We start from the raw sequence: 16832 nt of genomic DNA, 5'->3' as shown, positions 1-16832 counted from the left end.
GATCCATTGCTATTGAGGGACTCAGGTCGTCCAAAATCTACTAGAATACATTGTGATATGGATATTCAGGAGAAGTCAATAGAACAAAAACGATGTGGCCATTGTAGAAACATCGGACACAATAGAAAAAAATGTCCAGCTCTATTATCATCACATAACCGTTAACCCTTATGTAACCTAATATTCTATTTAAATGAATGTTTTTGTTTCTAATATTTAAATGTAATTGCATTTTCTATAATTTCTCAATGTATAATAATAATAACAGATTAAATGTCTAATTATACTAATTTTATTAACTTATGCATTAATATTTTGGTTAAATAATAATAACAGATGACTAGATTGATAATATTTAAATAATTAAGTGATAAAATTAATAGATCGATAATCAAAATAAAAAATAATAATAATATAACCATACATGTAATATAATAATTTTATACATTTTTCATATAACTACAATAAAATAAAAACTAGTTTTCATCTGTTGTTCTATCCGATTAATGTGGATAATACACTCCACATTTAACACACATTAAAAAAATACATTCGATAATTATTAAATTATAACCGAAACAATTTACATAATATATTACTAATTTATAATAACAATAAAAATCAAATTTTTATTATTAAAAAAAATACCACCGTGGCAACTGAATCAGCAAAACCCCGTGAAAGCGCGTCCCCGGGGATGCGCCTTTCACACGTGGCATCCAACTCAGCGTAAACCCAGGTAAAACGCGTCCCCGGGGATGCGCCTTTCGCCACCTCAGCCGAAATGGTGCCACTTCAGGAAATATAGGTCAAACGGTGCTAAAAAGGGAGATATTCGGTTAAACGGTGTTAGTTTAGTCAAATCGCCGGCGAGATGGCGAGGAAGCGTGTCCTATGGAACAAGTCTTTCCAGAAAATTTATAAAATATATTTAAAAAATATATTTTAAAATAAAACTATAAGAACTAATAATGTAATTTAATACATATTAGTTTCGAATAAATAGTCTAATGTTGTAAGTTTATATAGGCATAGTGGAGTGTTTAGATTATATAAATTAGCAATGTGGGATAAAAGCTAAAAAGAAATTATTTTACCTTTTTCTCGTGTAATCTTTAATTTTTTATGCTTACTTAATCTATTAAATTTTATTATTTTTTTTGGATAATTCAATTTCATTACCCAAGAAGCAGAAAAACCTGCTACAGTAAATAAAGACAATAAACAACACAATATTAAAGCAAAAAAAACCACATGGAAACCACAAAGAAAGAGCAGTCAACTAAACTAGAACAACAAAGATAGACTCTATTCAAGAAATGCCCCAATTGGCACACAGAGCATTGTTAACCAAGTCTAACCGGTTGAAAGCTTTGCCCACCAGCCGAATGCGTATGGTCTCTTTGATATCACCTAGCAACTCATCCTTCGATCTTGCCCTATTCCCAAATAATATGTCATTTCTTTCATTCCATATACCATAAATGTGCCCAGACCAAACAAGCTTAAGAATTACCACCATGAGGGACTTACCCTTGAATAGTAAGATAGCCCAAGCCAGTTCACTCTCCCAACTACAACATTCTCGAGAGATGTAACAAAGATTAAGAATGGATCCCCAAAGATCCCTTGAAAATTGGCATTCAAAGAATAAATGATTCATTATCTCTGCCTCTTCACCACACATCAAGCATTTATCTGTTTCTATGGAAATGCCCATGCGCAGAAGCCTTACCCGAGTAGGAAGTATGTTTAGTAAGGCCATCTAGACGATGATACTATGTTTGGGAATACGATCCGAGAACCAGACCAAGTGGTTCCAAGGAACCATAGGAGCTGGGGGCGCAACTTGTCCCAGATATAACTCGTACTGACCTCTTGGACTAGACCCACAAAGATGGGAGCAACTTCAGGTCTAATTTCCAGTAAGTATTTAAAGCTCCAGCTAACAATCTTAGGGACTTCCATCTACCAGAAGTCAGCATTTCTTATAATATAAGAACGCATCCACGCCACCCAAAGAGAGCCATCGTTAGCCAGAAGCTTCTTGATTAACTAAACAGAACAAGATTTATTCCAGCCACCTACATCATGAATCCCCAACCCACCTTCAAATTTCAGCAAACAAATAACCTTTCAACTCACACGTGCGCCTTTGGCCGGGGTATCAGACCCTTTCCAGAAGAAACAAGAGCACAACTGCTCAAGCTTCCTGATAAATGCTTGAGGAAGAATAAGTTGCCTGCTCCAGTAGGTAGTGATGTTGAGTAAGACAGAATGAACAAGCTGCAAATGACCAGCAAAGCTGAGATGCTTGCTGGCCCATGAGCTAAGCTTAGCTCTAATTTTATCAATAAAACCTTGGCAATCTTTCACAGCCAATTTCCTGGTAACTAGCGAGACTCCCAAGTATCTCACTGGGAGGCTACCCAACTTGAAACTAGTGTTTTCCTTGATGATACTGAGTTGCTCATCAGGAATGCCTGCAACATACATCTCGTACTTGCTGGCATTAAGCTTCAACCCTGACATGGAATAGAAATGGTCCAGCACAGCCTGCACTCTCATAACAGAATCTATAGTACCCTTGCAAAATATGAGGAGGTCGTCCGCAAAACAGAGGTGGGTGAGCCCAATCCTCTTGCACTTTGGATGATAGCTAAAGATACCCTTTTCAGCTGCCATATTAAGGAGATTAGACAAGACATTCATTGCTAGTACACAGATGTAAGGTGATTGGGGGTCACCCTGTCTCACTCATCTAGCTCCTTTTAAATATCCAACAAGACTACCATTGAAAACAATGAAATATCTAGGATTAGCAAAGCATGCCCATGTCCAGCCTATGAATTTTTCAGGCAGCCCCATGGCATGCAATATCACATTAATGAAACCCCAACTTAAGAAATCAAAAGCCTTTTGTAGGTCTATCTTAAGGGCACATCTAGATGATATCTTACTTCTAGAGTAACCCCTAACAATTTCCTGTGCAAGGAGCGTATTGTCTATTATGCTTCTCCCCTTCACAAATGCAGTTTGATTTAAAGAGATCATATCACGGAAAACCAAAGAGAGCCGGTTTACAAGAATTTTTTTAACCGTTTTATAGACGACCGTGCAGTAGGATATGAGCCTAAAATCCTTCACTAAGCTAGGATTAGGGATTTTAGGGACAAACACCACAACAATTGCACTAAATGAAGGGAGCACGAAAGAATGATTGAAACAGTATCTAACAGCTACCAGGAAATCCTCTCCAACAATAGACCATGTCCTTTTGAAAAAGAAGGTATTATACCCATCTGGGCCAAGGAACTTGTTGTTCCCTTGTACCCATAAGGCCTCTTTAATTTCAGTTTCAGAAATAGCTATGCATAAACTATCTGCTACTTCACAAGACAAGGAAAAACCAAGGAGATCTTTGACACAGCTAACAGAACTGGCCTTAACTTCAGGGTCAGCCACTCCAAGTTGATTCACAAAGAAACTAACCACTTCATTTGACATGTCCTCAAAAGTGTCGAGTCTGGTACTACTTTGATTGTAGAGGAATCTAATTTTACTGCATTTCGTTTTAGTAGCTACCATGGAGTGAAAAAATTGTGTACCTTGATCACCCTCCCTAATCCAGTCGATTTCTGCTTTTTGCTTGTAAAATAGTAACTCAACTTGTTCAAGAGCCCCCAACTCCTTTTCAATTTCCAGCTCAGCAATGATATTTCTTCCAGCAGTAGATAGATCAAGGTTAACAAGTTGGAGAATCTTCAATTTTTCCCTCTTCTCCCAAACTTGCCCAGATATGTCATTGTAATTATTCCTATTAAGCTCCTTAAGATGTATTTTCAATTTCTTGAGCTTTAGATAGAGAGTTTGACCAGGATTTTTATTGACTGGGGCTTGCCAAGAATCCTTGACTAAGGACATGAAATCAGGATGCATAGCCCAAAAGTTAAAAAATTTAAATGGTTTGGGTTTGGCAGCAGGGACCTTTTTGTATAGCCATACAAGTGCAGGGCAGTGGTCAGAATCACCAGGTGCCTGAAACTCAACATCAGAGGCAAGGAAAACTTCGAGCCAATTCGGATTTACAAGAACCCGATCCAGTTTATGTGCTAAGTAAGTGGCATGTTGCTTGTTGGTCCAGGTAAACAGTGGACCTATGTAGGGATGATCAGTTAGCCCCAAGTCCTCCACACAACTTTGAAAGTCAACCATGTCAGCCAAAGTGCCAGCATTGATCTGAGCAGAACTTTCCTCAGCATTGAGTATGACATTAAAGTCACCACCAATTAGCCAAGCCCTATCTCCCACAGAGGCTTCCACAAAACAAAGTTGAGTCCAAAGATGCTTGCAAATGGAGCCATCGTTTGAGCCATAAATAACAGTAATGAATAATTCAATATTCTTAAAACAATAATTAAGGGTGATGCTTTGATCAAAAGAAGAAATAATGGGGCAAACTACATCACTTTGCCAAAGAACCCAAATACGGCCATTTTCAGCATAATCATAATTACATCAATACTACCAGTCACCAAACTTACTTGACAGAATAGCTAAGGAATTTTTTTCCTTCACTCTAGTTTCCAGTAGGCAAATGATACTAATATGTTCTTAACAACCCAACTCAAAAACTTTCCTTGCTTTAGGGGGTTATTAAAACCCCTAATGTTCCAAAAATAGGTTAACATGAAATAGATGTGGAGGAAGAAAAACCCCCTCTTTCCTCAAGTTTTATAACTTTATCCACATACTCTTTCTTCTTCATTTTTAACTCTTGAAAAAGCTTAGCAACTCCCATAGAAGGTCATCTCTACTTTTTACCAGAATCAACAGTAGGAATTTCCAGGACACTGTCAGGATCTAAGGAGTTGAGGATATCAAATTTATTTTTTGAGGCTCCTCCAGTAATCTTACCCTCTTTGGCAGGTCGTCCCCTACCTCTTTTAACCAAAGGATTATTTATATGATCAACTTGTTTGGTTGTGACAGTGAAACCTATACCCACCTCAGAAATTTTACTGACATCAACAATAATATCAATCTGGTTAACCAACTCGCAACCATCATCCAGCACTGGTTTGGCAGTAGCAAGACACTCAACAAGATACCCATTAGTTCCCACCTGATTACTTGGCAAGTCATCATTAGATGCTTGATCATTATCCTTACCAGAACTAAACCCCTCTGATGCTATATTATTGGCGCTAACATCATCTGAGGACCTGCCACTAGCAAAAGGGACAATCTGATTATCCTTGACAGACCCCTTGGCCCTCCATACATGTTCAGTTTTTTTACCCCGAGGGCATAACTTCACAGAGTGACCAAAACGCCCACAATCAGTGTAAGAACTAGGCATCAATGGGACAGAGACCCTAATACTTGCTACTGATTCATCATTCAATACCACATCAAATGCGATCCTGAATGAAAAATCCAGCAGTAATTTCAATGAAAACTCGGGCATATTCAAGCTTCTCTCGAGCAGCTGTAACGGAGTCCATATGAAGAGGCCTCCCAACGGTGCTTGCAATGTAGCTGAGCCCCTCCTTGAAAAGAGCTCCAAAGAGACATTGTACAAATGAATCCAAATAGGCATTTGGCTCAAATCAAATTGAAGTTCCTTCAAATTTGGTTCCCACCTCCTAAGAAAGATCGGTTTATGTTGTACATGCCATGAACCATTATCTAAAACCCAGTCCCTAGCAACCGAATTGGCAAAAGAAAAAACGTATAAATTTTTCCCAATAAGACTTACCTTAATCGGAGAAGCCTTCCCCTAAAGCATCGAGACAACTCTCTGTATAGATCCAAAAGTTGGAGCCGAACCAATGAACTGACCAACAAGAGAAAATTTCCACTATGAGATTCCCTCCTTAAACACATTTTTCGACGGTTTGACAACGCAGGAGCCCTCTATCACCGCTGGCGAAAAAAATTCTAATTCCTGATCAATCCCCGCCGCAAAAATCTCACGCCAGTTCGTAGCAATGTCGCCAGACATAGCCCAGTAGAACCCCCAAAGAACCTTAGCAGAAGGGGAAAAAATGAACACTAGACCAGAAGAATTGAGCTTCATCTTTGTCTTCATCTTATTAAATTTTATTATTGAAATATATATGAATTTAAATTAAATATTTGATATTTAAAATATTAAACAATTAATCTTATAAATTATTAAGTAAATTTTATTAAAAACTTTTGTATAAACATTTAAATGTTACAATCATTTATAGTCAATAATAAACTGTTACAATACAATTATTTACTTTTTATGTTTTTGGCTATTAAGAATAATATTATCAAAATAAAAATTAGTGATCTAATGAATTTAAATTTTAATGAATTTATTTTTTATTGAAAGTCAGTTTTCTTTATATTTGTTTATGTCAATATAACAATTCATATTTTTATGTAGGATTCAACTTAAATTATAGATACAATTTTTTGATCTCAAATTGGATTTGATGATGTTTTATAAAAATATTATAAAAATATAAAATTATTTATTCAGTTTTAATTTTAATTTAAATATTCTCATCAAAATATTTCTCAACAAAATTTATCTCATAATTAAAAATAGGGTAAAGTATAGTAATGGTCACTGAACATTTCTGAAGCTTGCATTTAGGTCTCCCAACTTTTAAAACTTTCAATACAGTCCCTCAACATTTATTCCATTTGCAATATGGTCCCCCAACTTAAACCAATGTTAGAAAATTAGGGTAAATTATATAAACGGTCATTGAACTTTTCAGACACTTGCATTTAGGTCTCTCAACTTTTAAAACTTTCAAAACATTCCTCAATTTCATTATAAACCTCAATTTCCAAAGTAATTCAATTTCATTCTAAACCATTGATTCTACTAAATCATAAATGATCACTGTATGAGCAAATTCAGGTGAATCATAAATGATCGCACTGTAATGCACTGAAGGGTTAGGTACTCAAATCTGATAAAAAAATAGCATGCAAGAACATAGTGGTACTTAAATCATAATGCTCTAAATGAGTGTTCCGAATTTCATATAGTCAAAAGTTAAAGAAATGAGCAGAGTTTATGGGAAGTTGAAATACCGAATAGAGTGCTTCCATTTTGCTATTCGGGATGTTTAATTAGTGCATATTGTTATTCAAAATTGATATAGATGGTTAAACAAACCTCAAATTTATATTGAAATAAATTTTTTCAAATAGTAAATTCATGTTCAAAATTTCAAAACACCTTAATTTCATTCTAGACCCTAAATTCTAAAATAATTCAATTACATTCTAAACCTTAAATTGAAGTATTTTAGAATTTGGGGTTTAAAATTTAATTGAATTATTTTGGAATTTAGGGTTTAGAATGAAATTAAATTACTTTGGAAATTAGGGTTTAGAATGAAATTGAATTACTTTGGAAATTGGGGTTTAAAATGAAATTGAGGACTGTTTTAAAAGTTGAGAGACTTAAATTCAAGTGCCTGAAAAGTTCAATGACCATTTATATAATTTACCCTAATTTTCTAACAATGGTTTAAGTTGAGGGACCATATTACAAACGTAATAAATGTTGGGAGACTGTATTGCAAGTTTTAAAAGTTGGGGGACCTAAATGCAAGCTTTAGAAATGTTTAGTGACAATTACTATACTTTACCCTTAAAAATAAATATTTAAATATTTTAACATATAAAATATTTAATTTTAATTAATATAAACATTAATTTATATTTTAATAGAAAATAAAAAAACTCTAATTTAGTGAATTAAGTAAAAATAAAAAATTAAAGATTACAAGAGAAAGGATTAAGTATTCAAAAGGTGCCCATTAAAAACTCTAATTTATATTTTAACATATAAAATATTTAATTTTAATATGCATCTTTTTTTAGTTTAGTGTCAAAAGTTTATTTCGTTCAAGTTTGATGCCTAATGTTTTATTCTGTTATTCAAAATGGGTCAAACCACGACAGACCGTTAAGTTTGATCATTAACATATTAAAATGTCACCTGACATGTTTTTTAATATTAAAAAATAATTTCTAAAAAATAAGAAATTAATTAAAATAAAAAATTAAACATTATTTAATTTTTAACAGTCGTAAAAACGTGATGCCTTCCCTGTTGTCGATCTCGGCGTAAAATGGGGTATTGAGTCCCATAGTGTCATTCATCAGTGTGTACCCTCAGGGGTGATGATATTGTCGATTTGGGATTGCATTATGATGGTGATGGTGTATGGCTTCAAGGGTCGTGTGAGGTACGCCTTGTTATTGTCCTTAAATGGGAGATAGTCCTTGTCAACGAAGATTGTGCAGTTTTGGAGCACGATGGCCTAAGGAGGTGTTTGGTTCAAGGATTGTGGGATTTTCATGGGATGAAAATCTCACATTCCTATGTTTGGTTGGTCGGGAATCTCATTCCCGGTAATGTTTTATTACCAATAGTATATTTTTTTGGGTATATTACCGGGAATGTCATTACCTCAATTCCCTTAGGTATTGTAACAATACCGCGTTTTGGACTAAAATACCCTTAAATTTTATTTTTTTTCAAAAATATCCTTATCTGTCATTGAATAATAAAAATTATACGAAGGTTAAATTACAAATTTATCCTTAAATTATTTTAGATTTACAAAAAAAAAGTCTATAATTAAAATTTTATATGAAGTTCAGGAGTTAAATTTTTTTTACCCTTTCATTAAACCTTTTTTATATTTTTAATTTTGTAAAAAAAATTATATAAATATCATGAATTTAATTTTTTAAATAAAATATAAAAATATTTTACAATTTGTAATATTATACAAATATATAATAAGGACAATTTGGTCAAATATACATTCCAATAATCTTTTATTCATTTAACCAAACACGGTAATCTTACATTCTTGCTAAACCAACCAAACACAAAATACAACATTCCTAGTAATCCTATTCCCTGGTAATCTTTTATTTCCACTGGTAATCTTACATTCCGTGAATCAAACGCACCCTAAGGGTTTTCTCATCATTTCTCGCATGTCCTGTGACGATGCAACTCTAGTTGGGAGTCGACTTTTGCACGATGATCTGGCAGTTCTGGAACAAGCTCCTCTCGTCGCCGAAGATGATGTACACTGTGCCGCTTGTCATAGCCATTTTTTTTTCCGGAAAATAATTAAATATTATTTTAAAAAAATAATTATAATTTTTATTTTGAAAAATTGGTATTTTTGAATTAATTTGAATAAAATTCGTCATCGACCTTTGGATTAAGTATGTCAAATATCTAAAAACGTATTTTAAAACAATTTTAATAAAAATCATTTTGTAAGACAAAATTTGGTATGCGTTTACCAAAAATATGATTTAATTGGTTCGGGAGACGATTACGTGTGGGGAATAATTAATACCCGCACAACACCCAAAATTGATACTTAATCGCTTACACATTATCGTAATGGTGGAAATTATGAATCGAATATAAAGTTAAAATATGAATCATTTATTAAAATTAATTAATTTGCTTCGAATGATTTGTTAGGGAACATTCCTTAATTCGATAAAAAATCACGATATTTGTACATCCTCCAATAGGAAGGTTATCTAGTCTATTTCTTATCTAAAACGAATATTCTCTCTATTGATTTTAAAAACGTGAATCGAATATAAATTAGAAATCGACATTTACATTTACATAAAATAAAATAAATTGCTATTTAAAACAACACGCATTTCATCATTTGAATTAGAACAAATTAATTAGCACTTTAAAAAATAACTTCGATTTATTCAAGTTCACACTTTGTTTGAATCGGTCAAGCAATACTTTCCACGCCTATTCTACAATTTTTTATTCTTGAAAGTATTCGAATAATCTCATCAATAGATAAAAATACAATGGAAATACATGCAATAGGAAATATACGAAATAAAATATTTACAGTAAATAGAACTAAGAACATTTATTTACATATTACAAATAACTACATAATATGTAAAATATATTCATACATAAATGACTAAAATAAAAATAAGTGAACATTACAAACCAGAATAAAATACCAAAAATAAGTGTTTAAAGGACCAAAATGATATCAACTAATATTTGAGGTACCAAACAGCAATATCAAACAAACAAAGGCTATAATCAAACATTTATTAAACAATAGGTGTTGAAAATGTAAATTACTCATAAATGTTATTAAGGACTAAAATAAACTACACAATAAATATGGAAGTACTAGTTACAATTATACCAAAATGCATCCTTGTGAAATAGATACCAAAATATTAAAATCATAAATGTCATGGCTAAATTCGAACATGAAAGGGAATAAAATAATACAAAGGTTCAGTGATTGAAACACAAATATAGACAAATAAGTGCCCAAAGTAAAATATGACAAAGTTTCATTAATTACCAAAATGAAATATTACAAACAAGGTAGGACCTAAACTATGATTAATCCATGCGCTGAAACAAGAAGAATACCATCTAGAACGACGTTGTTTTGTGCGATGTATAAGACCAAAACAAGGCCAAAATTCGGCCAAAATTATCATTTCTCTCATTCCCTTCTCTCTCTCTAAAAACAGAGAGCCCAAATGCTCTCAACCCATCTCTTCCTCTCCGCCTATTTATCCACCGTGGAGAAAGAAATAACAGTCATGGCCGTCGCAGCCGGCGGAGATGGCGCAAGAAACCTTACCCGAGACATCCTTTGGCTTTCCTCTCCCTTCTTTTCGAAAACAAGCTCTCTAATACCCAAACAAAAACCGTAACCCACCTATTCGAACCCTAGATCCGAGAAAGGGAAATATTTTACTTCGGTGGTGGTTTCTTCTAGCTCCGGCGGGGACACAACAATTATATCTCTCTCTAAAGGTAAGATCTCTCTCGATTTTTTCTTATTTTGAGTATCCATTTCTCTGTTATTTTTCTTCTTCTTTTTTATTTTTCCTCTGCTTTTTTCCCTTCTGAATGTCCCCCTCCCTTATGATATTTTTCTCTTTGTTTTATGGTGGAGTCTCTTCTTTTCTAAGGGAATAGGGTACGAGTACCCTATATTCCCAGCTTGATAGAGCCCCAATTTTTCGGGATTTCTTTGGATTTATTCTTTTATATTTTTCTTTTTTCTTGACTGTTGATGGATTACTCTGTGACTGATGGATGCATGTTATGTCCTTGTTCGATCAGATTTGTTGACGGCGACATCAGAGGCGGTCGGCGAGGGAGAGGCTCGGCTTGAGCGGCGGCTATCTGAAGGATTAGGGTGAAACCCAACTTTGAAAGAATCTGAGCCGTTGGATGCCTTCAGATCCAAGGGCTGGTGATTACTGCTGGGAAACCCTAATTGGGTTCACACGTGGGCTGGACCGGTTATCCGGGTTTGAACAGGGTCGGGTACTGTTGGGCTTCCACTTGGGTCAGCAGCTTGTAACTGGGTTGGGCCTTTTGGGGCTTGTATTGGGTTTGCTTGTAATTTAGGTTGAATGATTGTAGTTGGGCTTTAGGTTTAGGCCTGTAAAAAATATGTAATTAATAATAATAATAAAAGACTGGACAAAAACGGATGTCTACACTGATGATGCAGTTGCTATAATACTGCCTCTCTTTATGGGTTAAAAGGGTGACTTGATAGCCATTGAAGTGGTAGTTGTAGTTGTAGTAGACGGACATGTAGCAGTTGATAGCTGATGTTCTCGGCTATGAAATGTTCCGCATTTACAGCTACCAAATACAAGAACACACACATTTTATTATAATAATGCTAAAGATCATTATAACTTAATATATGAATATATATATACTACTTACTGACAATAGCGGTGTGAAATGTGGAAAGCTTATGAACTTCACTACTCAACTCGCCGGTGATGTGGGTCTTGGTCGGACCATCTCCGATAAAAATGACATTGTCCATTCCCATGGTAACGTTGACGTTCTCATTGTAAATGCTCGCCTTAACGTAAATAAAAAACCGTGTGGGATTATTCTTTGGAACTTCAGCCAAGGCCTTGTTGATGCTCTCGTATGTTCCACTACCATCTGTAGTAACGACAACGTTGGGCTTAATGTCCGCCCTTAGAGGAGTCTTCGATCGTTGGAGTTCATCCCCTTTGGGAAATCATTGTCATTTTTACTCGAGCAGATTTTTCTTTTACGAGATTTCGTTGCCATCACGTTTTTACCACGGTTAAAAACTAAATAAAGTTTAAATTTTCATTTTAATTAATTTTTTATTTTCAGAAATTATTTTTTAATATTGACAAAAATATGCCAGGTGTCATTTTTAATGGTTAACGGTCAAATTTAACGGTCCGTCATGGTTTAACTCATTTTGAGTAACATAATGGAATGTTAGATACTAAAATAGAACGAAATAAACGTCAGACATTAAACTAAAAAAAAACATAAGTTGGACATATCTTTTGTATACTTAATCCCAAGAGAAAAAAAGTAGAAGAAATCATTTTTAGCTTTTATCTTACATTACTAATAGATATAGCCTAAAAGATACACTATGCCTATATAAACATACACCATTATACTTTTAACTCAAAAATTTAATATGTATTAAATTACTTTATTGGTCACTTTAGTTTTATTTTTATAATTTCTTTTAAAGTATATTGTTTAAATATTATTTATGAAAATCTGGGAAAGGCTCGTCCCATAGGATAGGATGTGCTTCCCAATTTTCTTGCCACCTCCACGTAAGTCGCTCCCCCTAGGATGTACCTCCAAGTTAGCATGTCACCTCAATTGAAACCTGTAATCTTCCTTGTTAAAAATATTCAAACGAGTGTTAGTTTAGTAATTAAAGTGGAAAGGGTGATATTACAATATGTTTTGGATTTTGGGTGTTTTTTAGATTTAAAAAAACTTTAATATTGGGCTAAAACGCACACTCAAGGAAAAAAAAACCCTAAAGAAGTGAAGTAAAGGCAGCATGTATACGCGAGTGATTGCACGCATGTTTATATAAATAGTTAAAGATATATGATAAATATTGAAGTGTGGTTTATGTTTCATCTGGTTCGACAGTCTTAGAATATTTTAATCATGTCACATGCAAATAATAGGAGTGTCAATCGAACACAGAATAATAGAAGGTATATAAATAATAGGAGTGTGGTTTATGTTTCATCTGGTTCGACAGTCTTAGAATATTTTAATCATGTCACATGTAAATAATAGGAGTGTCAATCGAACACAGAATAATAGAAGGTATATAAATATTGAAGTGTGGTTTATGTTTCATCTGGTTCGACAGTCTTAGAATATTTTAATCATGTCACATGCAAATAATAGGAGTGTCAATCGAACACAGAATAATAGAAGGTATATAAATAATTGATGGTAACAATTAGGTTACTCACAGAATTTTTTTTGAAAAAAAAATATGGATCTCGTTAAAACCCTCGTATCTCAATTGAGTTGAAACTCAATCAGAATAGCAAAAGGGGAAAGAGTTTCCAATTATATTATTAACCATCATTGATACACAATGAAAACATCCTTTGTCCGATACATCCAATTCACCAGACAACAATCCTATCTAGAGCAAATATTCTACCTAAGACACATACGACACAAAATCAACCCTATTCAACCTTTGCAGTTACTGTACTCACGACCCCTTCAAGCTTCAATGATAACTTCTAAGAAACTCCAAAATGTCAAAAGAGCCAAATAAATTGCGAGTTCGCTACATTAAAGCCACACAGGCACGTTTACTTGGCAAATGATTACAAAATCCAATGGCATCAAGCTGCTCCCTATAAGATCACTCTTTAATTAACTAGTGACATCAAGACTGGAGAAGGGCACCGATACAAAACAAAAATATGCAACACTATATTAGAACAGTACCCTTCAGCTAAATAAAAAAAACCTTAAAAAGTCGATCAACCACCCAAAAAATCTCTTGGAAACAACCAAATCCTGTTTTCGCTATTGAATTTGCAGCTGATGTCCACTCATTCTCATAAGATTAACACCTGGTCATGCGACGACTAGGAATCGAAAACTCTCAGTCATAACCTGCTCATAGCAAGAAAACCGTCCGAACATATATACTCTATAACCAATACCTTATTATTAGTGCAAAAATGAAACAAGAGAAGCCAATTATGACACTTTGCAGCAATATAGATTAGCCCATCTCATAATGATGACATCAGGACTTAAGGGCCTCCTATTCGAACTCAAACGAAATCAAACGATATCAACAATCGAATCATATTAAATAGGTTTAATGAGCCAACCAAAGCATAGCTTGCGACCTACCAATGTAATTTTTTGCCAAAGAGTCTGCATCAGAATTTAAAACTCTACGAATGAGATTCACCCTCCACACAAAAGAGCTGCGCAATTTTAAACATTCTTGGATTTCTTCTTTCTATGGATGTGGAAATGTGAGCGGGTTTTTTAACCAGTTACGAACCAGAGAGCAGTCGGATTCAATTAATAAACTGTGATTTTTGGACCACTTGGATGCTCGGAATAATAAATAAGCTTCTTTGATAGCCAAAATTTCAGCATTTGTTGGATCCATAAGATCGACAGATCTAGAGAAACGCAACAATACTTTATTTGAATCGTCTCTCGTAATTCCACCTATGCTGATGAGTGTTTTAAATTGAATATATTTACTTATTAATTCTTCCACAATTTATTACTACTGATTTGATTATGTTTCACTTAATTATGTGCATGAATCTATTTTTTAAAATCAACAACAAGAAGACGCATTCTACATTTTTTTATCATCTGATTGTGGCTGGAGACATGATGCAGTCTACCATGACAGTTTTTAAAAGGTACAGTAAGTGACAACATTTTCTAGAAGCAGTCAAATCAACATTATAGACAAATTACATTATTTAAGAATTTAAGTTTAGTTTCTCAAAAAAAAAAAAGAATTTAAGTTTGAATTTGAAAACTACTTTTGGATTTTCAGTATTTATCTTTTGGATATTTTATTTTAAATTTTCATGTTATTTTTAGGAATCCGAAACTATAAATATCCCCTTGAGGTATTGCACGAATCTACTTGTTTCATTGGTTTTACAAAATTCCTGGGTTTTTATTAAAGTTATTTTTTTTTATTTTTACTTATTTTTTTTATTTTCTTTTTAAACAAATGCTAAATATGATTTCTATTATGGTTAGCTACACTTTAATTAGCCAATGACTTAGCGATGACTCATCCATTTAGTGAGAATTGAATAACACTTAATATATTCCTATATCATTCTTAATTTTATGTAAATTTAGATTGACAATCGACATTTCATTTAAAAATCTCAACACTTTAATTTCAAAAAGAACTCGTTGGTCTGGATGTTGTTATGATTTATAGTTGGGAGGAAGAGTCGACTGATAGCAAATTCGACTTCTTATGAACACACTTAGCGATTACATGCTAAGGAAAATTGAGATCGAATTCAATTCTCATTGAGGCAACATAATTCGAGTCGGACTTTTCAGCGCTTAAAGTTGTTTTGGTGCTAACAGCGATAGCCATGATTAGTCTAAACAATAATTGAATTTAAAAGATTTACTTGAGAATATATGTTTACTGGAAAGAAAAGTAAGTTACAAGGGTTGAGCATTGTAGACTTTAATTAACATCAATCCCGAAGTAAAATCTCTTTCGATGATCGAAATGAATTAAGGAAAAACAATGCTTAAGGCTATTTTCCATCATAATTGTTGTCAACTATTTACTTTCATCCTTTGTCAATTTTATTTAGTTAATTTTATTTAATTTTTATATTAACAAACCCCTTTTTCTTTTTTACTTACAATTTTACTTAGATTAATATCAACACAACATGACATTGAAATTTTTTAAATCCATGTGGATTGACTCTTTATTCTCTATACTATGTTTTAATTTATTTTATTTGAGAAAAAAGAAAAATTTATTTGATAATTACAATGTTTGTCTAATCCCGACAACTCCAAAGCTTCCAACAACAGCTCCATCCACATTAAATTTCAAGACCCTTGAGGTGGAGGACACCAAGATTTAACCGACTTGCAAGGCAGATTAATTGTAGAAACTATGTAGGGATCAATCATAAAATCAGATATAGATATCAAATTATCCGACCACTTACACTTACACCACTAGATAATCCTCAAAATCGACATGTCAAAGGGTTGAGCTTCGTCCAAAAGTTTCCCATTAAAATAAAATTCATTTCGAAAAAGCCATATTGACCACACAATACCAAAGAAAACCATGTACCAAACTTGTTTTGATACATCATTTACAGGGAAACACAACCAGATAAAAAAAGAATGACGATATTCTTAGGCATGACTATTTGAACTCCCTATATACATAATCATCGCAGCCAAATTCTCCAAGATATTAGCCAATGACAAAACAAGTGAGACAGTGATTCCACTTGACATAGAACAAGAAAAAAAACAGTTGATGAACAAGATAACACCTCTTTTATATAATTCCAGTTTAGTAGCAACTCTTCTTTGCAACAACTTCGAAGAAAATAATTGAACCTTGAGAGGATCTAGATTAGACCAAACAACTTTTTAGGATTCTGTCGGATTCATCCCAATAGAAGCTGATAAATTACAATAGAGTTTAGGATAATAAATACCATTTGAGTTTCCAATCCATCTGATGCTATCATGAGATAAAGAAGAGAACGAAAATCTGTTGAGGACTCTAATAAAGTCATCTCATATCTGTTTTTTCCCAACCGAAGATAATTCTTCTCAGACTAACCTACCATTGCCAAATACAATTTACAACGATACCAAATTCACATACCTTTTCGGTTTTCTTTATTGCTAACAAATAAGTGCGAGGAAAAGT

This window comes from Hibiscus syriacus, unplaced genomic scaffold, assembly GCF_006381635.1.
Source record: "Hibiscus syriacus cultivar Baekdansim isolate YM2019G1 unplaced genomic scaffold, ASM638163v2 tig00110348_pilon, whole genome shotgun sequence".
Classification (NCBI taxonomy): Eukaryota; Viridiplantae; Streptophyta; class Magnoliopsida; order Malvales; family Malvaceae; genus Hibiscus; species Hibiscus syriacus.
The sequence above is the reverse complement of the archived record's forward strand: the minus strand, read 5'-3'. Positions refer to the sequence as shown.